We start from the raw sequence: 21,044 nt of genomic DNA, 5'->3' as shown, positions 1-21,044 counted from the left end.
AATTCCTGCACTTCCCGTAGAGCCCCGTAGAATGAACTCAAGTGACAGGCTAAATTAGATGATATTCAATACTTCCTCCACATTTTTTACAGCCAACTTGCAAATTATTCAATATACAGATTCGAACCGAAATTATTATTATTTTTCATGTTTCAAAAGAATTTTATTTGAAGCAAATCGGGTTTCACTTATTTCAAAATATCAACTCTCAATTATTACTTTTTGATTCCTGTTGGACAAATAGACAATTTCGAGTTATTTCTAATAATTGTTGCCCGCGGCTTCATCCGCGTAGAATTTGATTTGTCTAAGATAGGCGAATTGTAAAATTAATTTAAGACACCAAAGGTGTGGTATACCTGTATGTGTGGTATACCTGTATGGTACACCTGTATAGATAAATAGCGTTAGCCTTGCAAGTTTTTCCAGTTTAATGTTCCTCTTAAAGATGATCACTTTGTGATCGAAACACGTGTTAAAACAGGTGTTAAAAATAACGATTTGGTGTTGGGGAAAAACTCCAGTAATCATTACTACACCTGTTGAGATTACTTAGTTTGAATAGGTTACTGAGAGACCAATTTGCAGTATATATCAATAAACCACTGTAACTAGTTTTACTAGCAAATAATTTTATTCAACAGGGCACCTTTATACACATAACAATGTATAATGTATATCTCTATATACTCAAATTCCTGAAAAGAACGCAAATAAGAAAATGAACAATTTAAACAAACATTATTCAACTTACGATTGTCCCTAATTCAAACAAATCTCAAAAGAGAATTTCAATATTAATCTCTTTCTTTCAATTTGACGTTTTTTCTTCAACAACTTTCTCCTGTTAGATGAGATTTTTATATATACAGGATGAATTATAACATTGAACGAATAAAATTGAAATGCTCCAATTAGTTTCTACAACGGGTTTAAAAAAAATAAGAAATATGAATAATTATTGAAAAATTAACAAATGTTAATGGTTATTTCTAACACTCCCGCCCGGTACAGCGCTTTCGAAATGAAACGGTGTACCATCCTTTGGTTTGTCCACACATTATAAGCCAAGCTAGCTACTGGTCTTTCGAAAATACCATCCGAAGTTTGAACACTGGCTTTTCTTACTTGCCCGTTACGTGACATCTTGATTTCTATCACTCTTCCTTTTGGCCAATTGTAACGGGGTAGATCTTTATCACAAATAACTACTGTATCGTCCTTTTGTAGTGGTCGTACTGGTTCATACCATTTTGATCGCAGCAATAGGTCGGGTATGTATTCTGCAACAAATCGTCGCCAATATTTATTTGCGAACTGCTCCCGGCATAAAAATCTAAATTTCAAAATCTTGCATTAACATCCAAATCCACTATGGGTTTGTCGCCATTAGAAGAACCAACTAAAAAGTAATTTGGGGTTAGTGCTTCTGATTCTTCAGAGTCCAGTGGAAGATAGGTTAACGGCCTGGAGTTAACAATATTTTCTGCAGCTATCAAACAACTTCTCAGCAGTGGATCTGTTGGATTTCTGGTTGGCAAGGCATCATATAATGCAATTTTGATTGACTTGACTAATCGCTCCCAGGCACCTCCCATATGTGGTGATATTGATGGGTTGAAATGGAATGATAATTCAGGGCTTATGAACGATTCTGCAATCATTTTCGTCTTGAGTTTTTGAAGTTCCTCACGAAGAATACGTTCGGTTGCGACAAAGTTAGTTCCGCGATCACAATGTATATGTCTTGGTGTGCCTCGTCTGTTCATAAAATTTTTAAAACAGAGGATGCAGTTATCATGGTCTAATTTATGAGCTACTTCAATATGTACTGCCCTAGTTGTTAGACATGTGAATAATGCTCCCCAACGTTTTTCTGTACGTCTTCCAATCATTACATTCATCGGACCAAAATAGTCCACACCAGTATGGGTAAATGGAGAAATGAAAGTGGCTCCAAGAATTTTCAAATACAGTTTTGTAGGCTTTTTTCTGCCTTGAAAAACTTCTTTGTTTTCTTTATTATAATTCAGAGAGAGTACTAAATAATCCGTGTTTAAATTCCACCACATGCCCAGAACTTTTTCTGTAGTTTCTTCGGAATCCATATTCATGTCGATTTCTTCTGGGCTCTGAGAAGAACGATTCATTGTCTTCATTAATATTTGTGAATTTGAACGCCAGTTTCTGATTTCAAAGTTGGTTTGAGAATGAATGTAAGCTATCTGTTTCGCAATCTCAATAGCACTCTTCTCATCAACCATGGAATCTAATAGGCCATCTACGTGATTATTTTTAGTAATGGATTCGACAGCTCTCAGGTTATCTGAAGAGAATTTTTGTACATTTGTGTTTTTTACAAATTGCGCACAACTGGGTGAGCATGTTGCACCGAAAGTCAAAACTCTCATGATATATGTATCCAGGGGTTTATTAGGATTACCATCTCGTCAGAAGAAACGTTGCGTATGTTGGTCCTCGTTTCTCACTCCAATTCTCAAAAAAATTTCCTTTATATCAGCAGTAAATCCAATTCTTCTCTCTCGAAATCTTAGTAATACTCCTAGTAACGAAGAAAATTGATCGTCACCTTTCAGGAGTAATGAATTCAATGAAATTCCATTTACTGTTGCCGCAGCATCCCAAACGAGTCTGAACTTTCCTGGTGGATTAAAAACAGGAAACATGGGCGAGTACCAAACTCTTTCAAATTGCTGAGCCAATTCTCCTGTAGTGAGTTTTCTCACATATCCTTTTTCAATGAAGTCTTCAAGTTGTGAATTTATTTTCACACCCAACTCTGGAACATGCCTGATTCGCTTTTCTATACACTCCAGCCTTTGAAGGGCCATTTCACGGCTATCAGGAAGCTTAACGGTGTCATATTTCCATATCAAGCCAATTTTATAAAATTTTTCTTCTTGAACTATTGTGGACTGCATGATGTATTCTGCTCTCTTGAGTTCTTTGGAGGAAATAGTATTTGTAGCTCTAACTCTAAGACTTCCAACTGTGAAAAATTTCTTTACTGTGTCATGGAGTACTTCATTACTCACTTTGGTGTCTTCACATTCGCAGATGTGATAATTGATGAACTGTTCACCTAACTGAAGATTGGATAAACAGCGCAAATACTGTCCACCCCAATCTACATTTAGCAGCGATAGGTTGGCCTTGACATCCCTCTTTGACACGAAGCGATACAGCTAAGTCCCAGTTATCTAATCCAATCAATATACGGGGCTTGACGTTGTCATAAGACTTAATGGGTAAATTTTTCAGATAAGGGTAATCAACGGTGAGTTTTGCCATGTCTAGAGTTTGTTGCGGGAGGCTGAGGGAATTTACTGTTCGTACAGAACGATTATTGAATAGCCTAGCACCTGTAAAATTACCCATGATTGAAAGAAGTACGTTTCGTGAGTTCTTCTCAATACGATTCTGTTCACCGGTCCATTTCAGACACAAAGGTTCCGTTTCTCCTTGTATGTCGAGATCTTTTGCGATATCTTCGTCTACCATCGATATTGATGAACCTTCATCCAAAAAGGCAAACGTTGTTACTTCTTTATCTCCATTCTTGAGGGTAACGGGTAATATTCGGAAACGAACACTTAGTGAAGAGTTCTGATGATAAACGTTGACTTCCGATCTTATGTTTCCATTCGATTGGGATAATGAATTCTGTTGAACATTTTCAAAGTTTTTATGAAGAAGTGGATGATGCTTCCGTTGGCAGTCATTCTCATTACATTTTACTGGATATTTACAGGGAAATCCATGTCGTTTCAGACACAATCTGCACAGTTTCAAGTCTTTGACGACTTTCCATTTTATCATTTATGGAATATTCTTGAAACTGTTTACAATCCGATATATATCTTCAGGTTTCACTACATACTTTACACTTTATTATTTTGTCATGTGACTGCACATCATTTCTTAATGCAGACCCAGAACTATGAATATTTGTCTGCTCATTGTGATGATTTTGCTTGGTACGCCCTGCAATGGCTAAAGTGGGCAGCACATACATTAGTAGCTAAGTTATACATCCAGTCTGCGAAATCTATCAGACCATCACATTTTTTCAGAGTACTGCGATGTAAGGCCCAGTTCACCTTCATTTGTGAAGGAAGCTTATCCAGGAGCTCGTGCATTAGCATGGGATTATTTAGGTATTCAGTCATTTTACCAACTTGTAATGTAACACATAGATTCTTGACTACTAAGGCAAACTCAACTAGAGTTTCCAGTTTTTCTTGTTTTAGGAGTGCTTGACATCTAATGGAATTTATGTAAGTTTCCAAAATTTGATCTGGTCTGCCGAAGAGCATTTTAAGAGTGGAAATAATTTGGGGTACGCATTCAGGTAACGTTAGAAAACTGGATACAGCACATTTTTCTGTACCTTTGAGACTTTTTTGCAACCTCAATAAGTTTTCATTATTGTCAAATCCACAAAGCTCTGTGGATCTTTCAAAACTACTGATGAAAAGAGGCCAATCATATGAATTTCCACTGAAAGGTGGCAATTCACTAGGAGTGGATCGTCGTGCAGCGTATTGATGTTGTGTGACTGAAGGATATTCGAGGGCATCGTACCTATTTGACTAAGAGTTGGATTTTTGATTTCCTGTTTCTTTTGATTTTCAGATTTCCTATGAGGAATATTTTCTATTTCTACTTTTTGTTTTCATTTGGTACTATACCACTTTCTATTTGCAGCGACAACAACTCATTTGCCAATGGCTCAGCTTTTTCTAATTCTTCATGGTTTATATCTTGACTATCCTCAGATTCTTCCTCTAAAAATCTTCGCGACTCTTCAAACAATTTTCGTTCTTTCCTTAATAGTTCTCTCTCTTCTTGTAATAATTGCAATTCCAAATTACGTCTGCTACTTGTACTCGACCTACTTTTTGTACTTTTCACGCTTCTCAAAGGTATAGAATTTAATGAAGCTACTGATTTATTGTCTAACTGGGATAGACGGGAATTTTCTGACATTTTATTTTTTACAGCTTTCGAATCAGTATTACCACAAAGAGGACACCTCCAATGTTGATCTAAACTCACAGCTTCTGTCACCTTGACGCATTCGTAGCAAAACCATTTCATACAATTTGTACATTCAACCATTCTTTCATTGCGATATGGTCTATTACATATAAGACAGTGGCCTTGCTTTGTTCTTTCATTTATAGCTGGACCTATACTGTAGACCAAATCGAATTTGAGCTTTGTTGAGATTACCTAGTTTGAATAGGTTACTGAGAGGCCAATTTGCAGTATATATCAATAAACCACTGTAACTAGTTTTACTAGCAAATAATTTTATTCAACACATAACAATGTATAATGTATATCTCTATATACTCAAATTCCTGAAAAGAACGCAAATAAGAAAATGAACAATTTAAACAAACATTATTCAACTTACGATTGTCCCTAATTCAAACAAATCTCAAAAAAGAATTTCAATATTAATCTCTTTCTTTCAATTTGACGTTTTTTCTCCAACAACTTTCTCCTGTCAGATGAGATTTTTATATATTATATAAAATTGAAATGCTCCAATCAGTTTCTACAACGGGTTTAAAAAAAATAAGAAATATGAATAATTATTGAAAAATTAACAACTGTTAATGGTTATTTCTAACAACACCATAGGTTCCAAACAGTGTATCACTTTATGTAATGACAAATTAAGTATCAACTGAAAAAAAAATTGTCTTTCTGCAATTGTTTGAAAATCCACAATTCGGTACCCGGTTGATAATAGAGGTGTTAATGATAGAGAAAATATAAGACCGTTGTTGCGAAACATTTTAGATCTTCTTATGTGAGGGGAATATCCAGAACATTTTTAGTCACCAGCAAGCTTATGCTCAATAGTCACTTATATTTTTGGTAACAACTGAACATAATGAATGGAAAAATGTTCCATACAAGAAATTTAAATAAGTGATACCCTATCAGTTAACACTCTAGTCTGGCTTCTGATGATGTTTCTCAGTTCCTTAATATCACTATTTTTAATACTTGATATGATTTTTTCATCGTTCAACCAGTTGAAACTGGATTCGGATCTTCAAAATGACGAATACAAAATAATTGACATCTGATTTAAAGGAAACATCCTAATGAAAACTGTTCGAGATTCCAGTTGATTCACCACCAGCCATGGAGCTAGGTTATGTGAAAAGTTTTTTCATATAACTTCCAAAACTGAATTCATTTCGTTCAGTTCAACAGTTTTTTCGGACATTGCACTTATGAAGATTTTCGACCAGAAATATTTTTATTTCTATGATATAAAATAATTAAATTGAATCAACATACCTGGTAAGAGTCCGGTGGAATATTTCCTTATATGAGTGGTGAGTGATATAACTGAGAACCTTCGATCTCTCACGTCTATTCACCAAGAACGAAATCACTTGAATAATTTTACGTGGTATTATGGTCGAAACGAGTTCAAAAGTTCGATAAACGCTGGAAACTGCTTAGAATCGAGCGATCTCCTCTCCCGAATGACATCAAGAATATACTGAACAGGCGCCAGAATCCAGAATTGGCTCGCAGCTTGCAAGCAACCCCCGATTTATATCTCGGATGGAGTTGAAACAGAGTAGCCGTTTGATATGTCGGTCTCTAACATTTCTCTAGTGTGTACGATGTTCTACATGCCATTATCAGGAGATTGCTTTTTGAACTACAAGGATAAAATTCCAGTGAATGAATTTAAAAAGCTCTTGAAGCTATACCTCAATTAGAACTAATCAGTTTATTTATCTACAAAGCTGATTGGAACCGAGTATTATCAGTTATGATTTCATCTGGATCAGTGGGGATAGAAACGGCAACGAGTTGAGTACTTAAATGGCGTGAGTGAAGTTTTGCTCCTCGTGATTCATATGCATCATTTTTTGAAATATTCTTTAATTGCATCAATTTCTATCTAAAATATGTGGGTTTTCAAAATTCATTCTATGATTCTCCGAATTAACGGTTTCTGTTAACGCACAAAAATCAAAATTTCGTCTGCAGTCGCTCTCATATCAAGTAATGAGACTACTCAGAGATATAGATGATGATCTTGTATATGTTTCAGAACAATCCATACTCGAAATTTTGTATACTACAATGGAATTTTGTTAATTTGAAAATGGAACTTTGAGTTCACTGTATAATTCAAATACAATAGTGACATTTGTTTTCGAGATTCTGAGGTCATTATTTTGGAACACATTGATTAATTCAGGTGTCAATTAGTGAATATATGGGAGCGAGTTATATATGAATGAAGGTATAACGTTGTCGTGTTCAACTTCTCCATTATTTTGAAAGTTTGTTCTTTCACAAAATAAGATTTTGTTTACCTAAGATTTGAGATGAAAATTTTGGATAAGATTCTTGGTAGAATACATCCTTGTATATCAAAAGAATTAGTGACTGGATAATTCACAAATCGGTTCTATTTGTGTGGTTGCAGTCAATAGCTAGGTTGCTACAAAGGTTTCGGTACATTTCACACCTTCGTTAGGAAGAAGAAATCCATCAATGCTATGGTGTAACGAGCGTAAGATTTTTGAAGACGAATGAAAACATCAAATATATATATATATATATAGAAGGAAAGGTTAGCTCGACTGGCTAAGTTAAGGAATAACGAAGGGAATGAATCGGGTATAGCAGTCAGAGGCAGAAAGATTGTGAAACTCTTTTTTCTGTTCAAGCTTTCGAGGCGTTTATTGTCTCTTCATCGGGAACTCTACAATAATTATTGAATAAACAAACGGTTATGGACAACGTGTTCATACTTACGAAAGTGAGGTTAAAAAGAAGTTAACACATAAGTAACAAAGAGGATCCTCATATATGTATGTCAAGATTAAAATTGGTTAAAAACATGTAATATTCATTCAGAATTTTGCAATAATGTGAGATGATTACACGAATAATATGAAATAATGAATTTGAAAATTGAACTCAACAGGTAGTCAGACATGATATATACCGACGATATACTGACGAAATATACCGAAAGCTTGACATATAACAAAGAGTTTTCTTTGTAACAGCCCAGCTATTGACTGCAACCTCACGAATGGAACCGATTTATAGTTAATCCAGTCACTAATCATTCTGTACTTGATAACAATAGCTGCGTAAACGCAAGCGAATCATAAGTGGAACCACCTATTGGTGTGACATTCAAGTCAACTTAACAAGTTTTTATGTCAGTGTTGGTGGTTTGACCAATCAACCGACAACTGCTGTAGCAGAAATTTGGGAAGCTAACCTGAAATGCCATCGGGAAACATGTTTCTAGAAATAATATTAAATCGAGAAAGGTTAATGCAGTCAGCTGCTGGAAAATAATTCCATAAAAACCAAAATATGAATAGATAAGTACTTTCTGATCATTCCCATATTGATTTCAATTTAAAAGCCACCGATAAACAGCTGTTTCAGCCTATTGGGCATCGTCAGTACCGGGCAGGCGGTCCTCGATTGAAGGCAAATTGTGAAAAACCAGAAAAGTACTTGATAAAAATAGCTGCGTAAACGCAAGCGAAACATAAATGGAACTACCTATTGGTGTGACAAGTCAACTTGACAAGCACAATAGGGAATTCTAGGTCTTCTAACTGGAACCACACAAATGTGCGGTTGGCTTCTGTTGTTGACTCCGTGCATATGTGTTATTTCCTGCTTTCGGCAAACAAGTGTATTTTTTTAGTGTTGTGTCCACGAATTATATATACATATATATATATATATATATATATATATATATATATATATATATATATATATATATATATATATATTTATATATATTGTTATTGAAATATAAAATTAGATGAGTATTTATTATTCAATTAATTTGATTCTTGATTGTTATCCTGATAGTTCAAATAATTTGAAAATTCTTAGTGCTCCGGCAGATACCTGTTCTTACCTCTAAATCTTACCCCTATTCTTTAAGGTTGCTCAGCTCAATCGAAGCTCATGCAGCTCTCTTTCTCAAAGTAGAATTCTTGGAAAGGTGTTATGAATGAAATTTTGTATGTCTGTGTTTTTGAAAATAAAACTTTGTCTCAAAGTTAAAAAAAAATATAATGAATGTAAAATTTTGTAAATGTTTTGTCAAACCAAACTTAAATTACCCTAAAACTGCGCCAAAATACCTTATGCTAAGAAATGTTCCAGTAAATGTTAAATTTGAAACAAAAATATTCTTAGAATTGTGTTCCGTACAGTTAAATTTACGTGTAACGGCAAATTAGTTACTTGAAAACTTAAGATGTCTGTGGTTCGTGCGTGGGAAACGATTCTAAAAATATCTGTGCTAAATGTCAGTGAATTTTTCAAATTTTCCTAATACTAAATCCAATAATAGTTCTTGTAAATGAAATGATGAAGTTCGTTGATAAATAAAAGTTCAGAATTTCACACTGGAAGTTCCTTGTTACTGGAAAACTTTTGATTCGATTTGGAGGTTATGAATTGTTCAAGATTTTCAAAAATGTATTCTTCTTATGGATTGGGGATTATAAATGATATTGTAATACCTCAAAACTGGTACAGCTTCCCTGGATTGGTTTTCCCCTGATTGGAATTTTGAATTCTTCCAGACACTCTAAAATCTCCAGTAAGTATCCTTTCTCGTTATTATTATTTATACTCTGGCTCCTATTGATGGTTTTATATTGATAAGAATATGCAAAACGGCCTTTTCTCTTTCTTTTCCCTTTTTATTTCAAACAGTTCTTCAAAAAAATTCGCGTCTGGACAATTCAAAAGCTTCTCTCTCTCGTCTCTATTGATTCCCTCCTGGCAACCAGACAAAATTTTCCTGCCTGCCACTCTTCATGACAATAATTTTGAAATTTCTTGAATTTTGACACTTTTCACTGTTCACACATATTATATCTACGATTTCTGTTACCCAATTTTCACTAATACTAATAATGATTAATTTTGATTACATTTCATCACATTTAGTTTTGAATTTTTCTAATTTTGAATCCAAAATTCATCATTTTTCAGAAGTTAACACCTCCTTTTCAATTTATCAATCTGATTGGCCACTCTTTAGTTGCATCCAAATCATGTACTGAGTGTTCTTACCATTTTTCAGATAAAATTCCTAATGTCAGTGTTTATTGAATTTTTGTTATTAATTTGTGGTGTAAATCTGTTTTATTGTATGTTATTATGTTGTATTAATGTCTTTACCGTTTTCAGTGTATTTATCCCGATGATTGATGGTTTCTGGTTAGTTGTGCTGTTTGGAAATGATCTGAAATACTCTAATACTGATAAGTCACAACTTTGCCTGATCTGGGAATGAACATTACTCCAAATTATACAGATAAGAATTTGAATAAAGGTAAAGTATCTGGCTTTCTAATAAAATTAAACATCTAAGAATAACTTTGATTTTCACAAACTTTCAACACTGAACTAACAAAATATGTGAACTTTCAACATCAAATTAATAATAATATGAAAAACTCTTAACATCGAACTATCAAAATAAATACAAACTTTCAACTTTTAACTACTAAAATAAATGCAAACTTTTAACATTCAACTAATCAAAATATGAAAATCTTTAACTTTGAAAACAGAATAATCTTATAAAAAACTTATCATAACAATATATATATATATATATATATATATATATATATATATATATATATATATATATATATATAAGTGAAAACAATATTTGGGTATGCAGCAGGCCAAAAATTTAGTGTACTCTTATAACACAGATTCCAAGCTTTCGATAATCTTTATTATCATCATCAGGGATGCTACAATAAGGATAAAAAACAGTCATATTTATAAAATAACAATTCAAGCCGACTTACAGTGTATGTGAGGTTATGTGGCAGGTTGAAAGAAATATGGACGTAACATATATGAAAAATTACTGAGATGTCACTTAGGATGTTACAGACAAACAATATATAGTAGATTCAATGATATATCATTATATTATCAAATTTAAAAACCACCTGTTCCTTGAAGAGGAAACCACGTGCATGATTCAAAAAAATGGGATATGACATGTAATTCAAAATTAGCATGCGCTGTATACGCCAATTACAGGGCTTAAAACGAATTGACATTCGACATCAAACAGATTGTTTGATCTGTGGCATAAAACCTTAACATTGTTGCAAAATTGATTTTCGGGCAATGTCTGGCTGTAGACATCGCATGTTTAAATTCCATTACATTTTAAAACCAAGTAATTTTTGTATTTAAACAATATCTTGAAACTTATCCTAATGGATTTTATAATAAACAGTAATAATGAGAAAAGATGATGATGTATTGTATATGAAAGATTCAATCTGTGAGAAGAATACCATTAGATGAGATTTGATGATTTCTTGTTTTGTGATTATCCATACAAATTAAATAAGAGTAAATTTCACTTAGGTGATTTGAATCAGTTTTTTTATTCATGGAGTTTTGTGAGTGTGCTATATGTACCATTTCTAGGAAAAGCCTCTTGGTAGTGTTTTTTTCGGTTGATAAAATTTTAATTGAATTGTAATCCATATAGTGTCCTTGTTTAGAGACATGTTCACTCAAAGCACATCTCTCCGGGTGTAACCTACTGTCACTTTTGTGTGCTGTGATCCGATCTTTTAATAATCTAGATGTCTGTCCTATATATTCTTTGTCACAGTTTGTACATGGTATACAGTAAACTACATCCGAACAGTTGTTATAGGGAGTTTTGTCTTTTAATTTTGAAAAAATCCTATTGATTGTTAAAACATTTTTGTTTGCAATTTTGATATTATTATTGGCAGACTTCAGGATTCTGGATAATCCTGGGTTGATATCTTCAATGTATGGAAGAGATGCATAAAAATTGGAAATTTGACTCACAGTGGGACCTGCAGTTTCTGCATTCAATGAAACATGTGAATGATCATTCACATTAGTTAAAGTATCGTTGAATGTGAATGATCATTCACATGTTTCATTGAATGCAGAAACTGCAGGTCCCACTGTGAGTCAAATTTCCAATTTTTATGCATCTCTTCCAAACATTGAAGAAATCAACCCAGGATTATCCAGAATCCTGAAGTCTGCCAATAATAATATCAAAATTGCAAACAAAAATGTTTTAACAATCAATAGGATTTTTTCAAAATCAAAAGACAAAACTCCCTATAACAACTGTTCGGATGTAGTTTACTGTATACCATGTACAAACTGTGACAAAGAATATATAGGACAGACATCTAGATTATTGAAAGATCGGATCACAGCACACAAAAGTGACAGTAGGTTACACCCGGAGAGATGTGCTTTGAGTGAACATGTCTCTAAACAAGGACACTATATGGATTACAATTCAATTAAAATTTTATCAACCGAAAAAAACACTACCAAGAGGCTTTTCCTAGAAATGGTACATATAGCACACTCACAAAACTCCATGAATAAAAAAACTGATTTAAATCACCTAAGTGAAATTTACTCTTATTTAATTTGTATGGATAATCACAAAACAAGAAATCATCAAATCTCATCTAATGGTATTCGTCTCACAGATTGAATCTTTCATATACAATACATCATCATCTTTTCTCATTATTACTGTTTATTATAAAATCCATTAGGATACGTTTTAAGATATTGTTTAAATACAAAAATTACTTGGTTTTAAAATGTAATGGAATTTAAACATGCGATGTCTACAGCCAGACATTGCCCGAAAATCAATTTTGCAACAATGTTAAGGTTTTATGCCACAGATCAAACAATCTGTTTGATGTCGAATGTCAATTCGTTTTAAGCCCTGTAATTGGCGTATACAGCGCATGCTAATTTTGAAATACATGTCATATCCCATTTTTTTGAATCATGCACGTGGTTTCCTCTTCAAGGAACAGGTGGTTTTTAAATTTGATAATATAATGATATATCATTGAATCTACTATATATTGTTTGTCTGTAACATCCTGAGTGACATCTTAGTAATTTTTCATATATGTTACGTCCATATTTCTTTCAACCTGCCACATAACCTCATATACACTGTAAGTCGGCTTGAATTGTTATTTTATAAATATGACTGTTTTTTATCCTTATTGTAGCATCCCTGATGATGATAATAAAGATTATCGAAAGCTTGGAATCTGTGTTAAAAGAGTACACTAAATTTTTGGCCTGCTGCATACCCAAATATTGTTTTCACTTATTTTCTGACTAGTCAGCAAAAAGACTACTTTCTTATATATATATATATATATATATATATATATATATATATATATATATATATATATATATATATATATATATATATATATATATATATATATATATATATATATATATATATATATATATATATATGTTTATATAATTGATGAATGTATTCAAAAATTATCTTTCCGTATTCCATTCATCAATCGTTTTGTAGATGATTTGATTCTGACCATATCTGCAGATGGAAAAGAAGAAATTTTGAATGTATTTAATTCATATGATCTCAATATCCAATTCACCATCGAAGAGGAAATAAACATTGTTTAATAGTGTTTAATAATGATAACTATTCTCAATACAAGACATACTAACCTATCCTAACAAATGGCAGAATTGAACATCTATACACACACAAAGCATTTGTTTATAACAATTTTTCGAAGAATATCAGATAAAAATTTGAAAAAATCATTTTCATGTAGCTTCTAGCCATAAAAATCCGATCTCAAGTTTTTCATTAAATTCTCAAGTTTACTAACATAGGTCAGTTCAATTTTTTTTTTAATGACTCACTGAATTAGACTCACGCTAGGCAATTATACCCTGTTTTGTGATGTCCAAATCAGAATGTCATTCGTACAATTGTATGTCTTATGTAATTGTATTCAGATGGCATATGCAGTTCAGTTACATTATTTATGATTATACATATATATATATATATATATATATATATATATATATATATATATATATATATATATATATATATATATATATATATATATATATATACATATCATTTTAAAATTCCAAAATTAGCATTCGAAAGAGACTGGACAATTTGAACATTTCGATTGGGGTATAACCTAACCTCAAACTTGGTGTGGTATTATTGTAAGTTTCCGGTAGTGTATGTGAAGAGCCTAGATACACAATATATAGGAACAATTGAAGGTAAGTATTTATTACATTATAAAATTGCAAATTTTTCTGGATGATTATATACATACTTTTTTGCTTCTTTTTTGAATTGTTTGAAGGATGTAATATCTTTTATATTTTTTGGTAAGATGTTAAATATTTTTGGACCATGAAAGAAGAGAGAATTTTGGGTGACTGTTTTGTTGAAGCATTCAATTTTTACGTCCTGGTTCATTTTTAAACGAGTTTCTGTTAAATGTGTCTGCGCAAAATCTGCTCGTTTATAGAACATTCTTATTAGGCAGTGATAAGCGTATAGCGAATGAATATTTAACATGTTGGTTTCTCGATATAACTCTCTTGTTGAAAATAGTTTATTTTTTTCAAAGATGATTTTTAATAGAATGTTTTGGGCAGTTTGTAACGGGCTAATAGCATTTTTGAATGTTGCACCCCAAGCAGGAATACAATATTTTAATATAGATTCGACAAGAGAGTTATAGAGTATAATAAGATTTTTTTTTGATAGTATGTCATGTAGTTCATGAAATGTGTGCATTAATACTCTGAGCCTTTTTGTAACAAAGTTGATATGTTCCGTCCATTTTAGGTGCTGATCTAGTATAACTCCGAGGTATTTTATAGATGTAGTATGTTCTATGGTCTGACAGTTACAACTACCTTGATTATCACAGAGCGGTATATGCATTTTCATTTCGTAGTTTTTGGGTTGATCACGAAGTGTAGGGGAGAAGGTTAGATACTTTGTCTTATTTACATTCAGTGATAGTTTAGAATTATTCAACCACATGTATATTTTTTGTAAATTTGTTTCTACTGTCTCCCTTATTTCATTCCAAGATGTTCCCGTAAAAATTAGAGCAGTATCATCGGCATAGCATATTATTATATCACCTTCGAAATTGTTAATTTTTGTTTTACTGTTAATGTAAATGAGAAGAAGTATTGGCCCCAAAACTGTCCCCTGTGGTATACCAATTTGTACAATCAGTTCGTCACTTATTTTATTTCCAATTTTCACTCGTTGGATTCGATTTGATAGGTAGTTCTTCATCAAAGCCAAAGCATTGCCTCGAATACCATAGTTATTCAATTTTTTTAATAATAGTTCGTGATCAACTGTATCGAAGGCCTTGGCCTTGGCGTTGGAAATTTTCACATATTTCAGTCTCTATGGTTTGGTTACAACTCTATTCCTTTCCTCGATATGAAGTTATTGAGATCAGAACAAAATATTATCATCACTGAATGGTACAGAAAACCAACATCAAGTAATAGATTTATTAATTACCATTCCTATCATCCAAATAAAATGAAAATCAATTTAATAAAATCATTAAAAAACAGAATCATCAAAATTACCCATCCCGATTTACGAAACCAAAGTTTGTCTCATTTCAGTAAAATTCTGATCCAAAATTCTTATCCTGAATCTATAGTAAACAGAATTTAATTTTGTGAAAGAACAAACTTTCAAAATAATAATGAAGAAGTTGAACATAACAACGTTATACCTTCATTCATATATAAATCACTTCCATATATTCAAGAATTAACACCAAAATTAATTAATGTATTCCGAAATAATAACCTCAAAATATCTTAAACAAATGTCACTTCTATATCTAAATTATACAGTAAACTAAAAGCTCCAATTTCAAATAAACAAAAATCCAATTTAGTATACAAAATTTCTTGTATGGATTGTTCTAAAACATATATAGGACAAACATCTAGACCTTTAAGTAGTCGCATCACTTCCCATAAGAGCGACTGTAGACGAAATGTTAATTCTTGTGCATTAACAGAACATGTTAATTCGGAGGATCATAAAATGAATTTTGAAAATCCAAATATTTCAGATAGAGAAACCAATACAACTAAAAAAATATTTTTGGAAATGATACATATTAATAACGAAGAACATTCAATGAATAAACTGATATTGATAGTCTTAGTAAAATTTACACGTACCTACTGAAATATGATAAAGAAAATAAAAGATCTAGTAATTCGAGTATCATTCAGAATTTTCCCACTTGACATTGTCAGCCAAAATTTTCATCAACTGTAATTATTTAATGTTTTTCTATCTGTTTTTGAACCATTTTATATTTTATTCTCACGTTAGTAAGTTCTCCATATTTATATATTTTTTACTAGATATATAATCTTATCATTGTAGTTCTCCTGACGAAATATACCGAAAGCTTGACATATAACAAAGAGTTTTCTTTGTAACAGCCCAGCTATTGACTGCAACCTCACGAATGGAACCGATTTATAGTTAATCCAGTCAAGAATGCTTGAGATATACCGGGACCATCGTCAACAAGTATACCATCGCCAATGTCAAAATAGCTGGGTAAACATTTAGATGGACCTCGATTTGGGTCTTGACTTGGACCTCGATTTGGGCCCTCCACTTGGACCTCGATTTGGGTCTTGATATAGACCTCGATTTGAGCCTCGAACAAAATTTGGAATGAAAAAAATTAAACACATTACAAACATTTATTCAAAATCTTGATTCATAAATATTTTTTCGATGTATTTGATTTAAAATAGGATTAATAAGTTTCGCAGATTCTTCAATACGCCTCCTGAAACGCATTCGATCAACTGCCAAATATTCCCAAAATTTTCTTCTCGATTCATGGTAGGCAAACCTCCAAACAAATATATAATGGATTTTGGTATGTTCTTCGTGTGTAGTGACCATTTTCATTGTGAAATTAACGGTTTCAACTTATGTAGATATTTGAGACTAAATTTGGATATTTGCAGCAATGATACACTTGTAATGAAGTAGATCAGACCAGAAATTGTTTTCTTATCAGATTCAGCACAAACTTTTAGAGGTGATAAGTCTATGGTGGAAATCAATCTTTCTTTAACATTTCTCCAATGTGAATCACCAAATGTTCTATCATCAAAAATGAGTCTTAATTTCCAAAATTTTGAAGTTTTTGGGATTTCAACACCCAAAACTGTCAATTGACCATCATTGACTGTAGATGAAATCATTTTCACCCAATTTGAGGGCCAAGATTCATTTTTATGTCCACCATTATCGAATGTAACAAATACTTCACTCACACCAGTGCCTACTGATGATGTTGCAGAATGCTTTCGCTTCCTATTTGAGCTACGTCCGAACTTGTCAATAGTCATAATGCAAATGTGACACACATCGATATGATCCAATAATATGTGTTTTTTCAATGTGATTACGGTGTTCAAAAATGGTCGTTTCAACGCATTGAATTTTTGTTGAATTTTTGATACGTTTTTCGGGGTGAAAATGAACGATTTATCGCATCAAATTTTAGGCATTTTTGACACGATTTTCGCGTCGTTTCTGCATTATTTTTCATAGCGTGTTACAATGCAAATCATATGGGTTTTTGCACGAAATGATGGTTCGAAAAATACGTTTTTTTCGATGCCATTGCTTTGACGAAACTATACATTTAAACGCATCAAATTTTTGACATTTTTTTGGTGCGATTTTCAGTCAGTTATGCATCATTTATGGCATCATATTTTTGGAATGAAATACATGTCATTTATGGATGATGATTTATTACTGAATAATGTCGGCTTGTCTGAGTTCATTAAATATAGCTGTAATTTCATTGTCATGTGACGTATTTCCAGCATCTTTCGAAGCTATAAGCAGCTTCAATCTATTGCATAACTCGTTCGGATCATCCCAATACACATACTCGAAGGGCTTGTCATTATATATCCAACGATGAGTATCGATGGCGTTCGTTTGTAGAGTGCTGGAACCAACAACATCATTGCTATCGTAACCTTTACCAAGTGTTTGAGTTCGATACATAGGTCTTATTATGCCGGACCATTCCCATTTTTGAGTTCCCTCCATGAATCCTCTGGCATTCAGGTGGGCTTGTGTTACGTCCAACAAACGTTTATAAGAGGCTTGATCCTCCTTATTGAAGTCTTCAGGTCCATCGAGAAAGATCAAATTATATAGCCCTGGAGTTCCTTTGAAATGCGAATCTTTCAGTTGTAATATTACCACGTTTATCAAAGTCAATGTAGTTTCTACCGATAATCCATTTCGAAGAGGACTCGTCATAAACTGGTCCGTATATTTTATCGATTGAGTCGTCTTTAGCCCAGTGTTTCATGACATATTTGTGTGATATGGGTGGATATTGCTCCAGATATTCCATCATACTCTCCTCTGAAATATTTTCTATTGATGGTGGTGGTGGTGGCGGTGATGGCGACTCGTGGAATACCTCATCATCCTTTCCCGACGTCTCTGCAACATCTTCAAGTGGTAAAAATTGTGTTTCTTCAAATGCTCGAGATTGATCAAATGATAGTTCCGTCTTTATTTCCTCTTTCTCCTCCTTTTTGACATGTCTCAAATGGCCCACCGATTTTTTGGAGATTTCAGCAATATCGTTCAGCGGCTTCGATATAGGTTGAAAAAACTTTTGTAAAGATTCATCCTCTTCAGACTTTCCCAATTTCAGAGCTAGTTACTTTTTTCTTATACTTTTTGAGATTTCATTAATTTTGTTCTTGCGCACAACATCGACTTCTTTACTGAGTGGTTTCATATTGACGAATAACGTTTCCATCTCTATTCACACACACTTATGTACTTGTCGAAGCCTTTTCGATATCGCCCCTTATTTAAATCACATTCCTTGACAATGATAAAAGTTCCATACTTGTCACGCCAACATTCGGCACACATTTTCTTGAATCCATCGAAAGACATGTCGGGAGAGACGTGTTCATCGAATACATGTTTCAAATTCATTTCGTCTTGCTTGAACAATACAATCATATTGCAATTGTCACGTATAAGTTGTTTGGGTATCTTGGAATACGTCTGACACAAATAGATGGCATCAATGTGCTTATGCCGACCCATGGAATAATATTCACGAATTTTCTGCTGACCATCGCAGGCTACATCATCGAATATGAATATGGAATTTCGTTTGGCCGCCTCTGGACTCTGAATTTCTTCGTTGTCTTGAAATGGGAAATAACCGACTCCCTTAGTTTTTTCCAATATCTCTCTAAGCAGCTGATACTTGGGTTGATAAAGCGACTTGGAGTACACGTAGACATTTTCGAATTTGGCTCTATGAAATAATATCAATAATGCTGTGTTGGTTTTTCCACACCCTGATGGACCACATATGATGGCGCGAAACGAATTGGGCAACAAATTGCCATGTTTATTTCGATACTTGATACCATCATTCAAATAGTCCAAGTAGTCTATGGGTAACGTATTGTCTTGTGGAACGACTTCCATGTTCTGATTGGTGTTTGGGAGTTTCACTTCAATAAGTAGCATGCACATTGACGTCATCCATCATTCCAAATGTTGACTTATCACGGAGAAGGTATCGTCAATACGCTAATCAATAAGCTACCATTCGAATTACACTTACCTGGTTATCAGTATTGCGGTCCTGGTACGAAACTACAAGAACGTCTTGCACGAGATGATCCTGGTATTAATCCATTAGACTCGGCTTGTAAATAGCACGACTTGGCATATTCGCAAGATAAGTCTCTTGAAGCTCGACATCGAGCCGATAAAGATCTGGAAAAAAGGCGTGGCAACGAGTGAAATCTAAGGACGCATCACTTGGTGAGAAAGCGAGCGCTCTCTTCGTCACCGGAGTCATGAAGTCCAAACACAAATTAGGAATGGGAAGTATGAAATCATTTCAACGCAGCATTTTGCAAAATATAATCAAAAATTGGAAGCCCACAACAAATGATGTAAAGAAATCCGCGGCATCCGCTCTCAAGGCGACAAAAATGGCTGTTCAGAAAGCTGGAGGACGTAAGAAGATACGTATACTAAGGATAATTCCATTCGAAGCAAAATCTGGAGGAATCCTTCCACTAATACCCATATTTGCAGGCCTTTCAGCTTTGGGTTCATTGGCAGGGGGAGCGAGCGCAATCGCAAAAACCGTGGTAGATGCAAAAAATGCCAAAAAGAAACTTGAAGAAGATCAACGTCACAATAAAGCTATAGAACATTTGGGTTCCGGTTTGTACCTGCGCAAAACACCTCGAGGATATGGTTTGTTTCTAAAAAAACAACATCATCGCAAAGGACGAGGTCTTTACTTGAAAAAGCAAAAAAACTCCTGTTGAAGCTAACCCATAGAGCATTATATGATTCAGAAATTGAAAAATGTGCCCATCAATTGAAAATACCACATTGCCAACTTTTGGTCCACGGCTGCGAGAATGTGCTGTTTTGAACTTGGATTCTCAATTGAATGCAGGCACTCATTGGGTAGCTTACATTAAAAACGGCAATGCTGTACAATATTTTGATAGTTTCGGTAATCTCAAACCCCCAATGGAATTGATACGATATTTTGGAGGGGGTACAACGATTACATATAACAATGATGGACATCAAAACTTTGATCAGAGTAATTGCGGACATCTGTGCCTACAATTTCTACTTCATAATGCCAAGACATAAATCTTTGCGGGATTAAACCGACGCTGAACTGAAAACTCTATCGATTGACTTTTTGATTGAGAATGCCGAACCTTGGGAATTATTGGATGTCTGGCATAAATTACCAAAGGACTACCAACATCGATTCGCTTTGCAGATTCGTTTACCATGTTTCATCCATTATCGACATGAAGCTGCGTCATCATCGCTACAAAATGCAATGTATTATGGTCCTGTTAGCTCACAAAAAAATGTTATTATTGTAGAAATAAATGATTCAAAATATTGTTGTTTCAATCATTATTTAAGGTGTGTGCATGTGGGTGAATGTATCAGTCATGTC

At 33.5% G+C, this 21,044-nt stretch overlaps 1 long non-coding RNA gene across 1 annotated transcript in view; it reads left to right on the top strand.

The window, feature by feature from the left end:
- Positions 1–8,997: 8,997 nt before the first annotated feature.
- Positions 8,998–21,044, top strand: part of LOC141480181 (uncharacterized) — a 37,044-nt gene continuing 24,997 nt past the window's right edge. Inside the window, exons 1-2 of the long non-coding RNA XR_012464219.1 lie at positions 8,998–9,664; positions 10,261–10,405. This is a non-coding gene — a long non-coding RNA (uncharacterized lncRNA). The remainder of the gene's footprint in view (positions 9,665–10,260; positions 10,406–21,044) is intronic.

This window comes from Leptinotarsa decemlineata, unplaced genomic scaffold (assembly GCF_025532065.1).
Source record: "Leptinotarsa decemlineata unplaced genomic scaffold, Ldec_3_MD MMD2_P_RNA_scaffold_6, whole genome shotgun sequence".
Taxonomy (NCBI): domain Eukaryota; kingdom Metazoa; phylum Arthropoda; class Insecta; order Coleoptera; family Chrysomelidae; genus Leptinotarsa; species Leptinotarsa decemlineata.
Note: the sequence above shows the minus strand (reverse complement) of the source record. Positions and strands in the feature narration are given on the sequence as shown.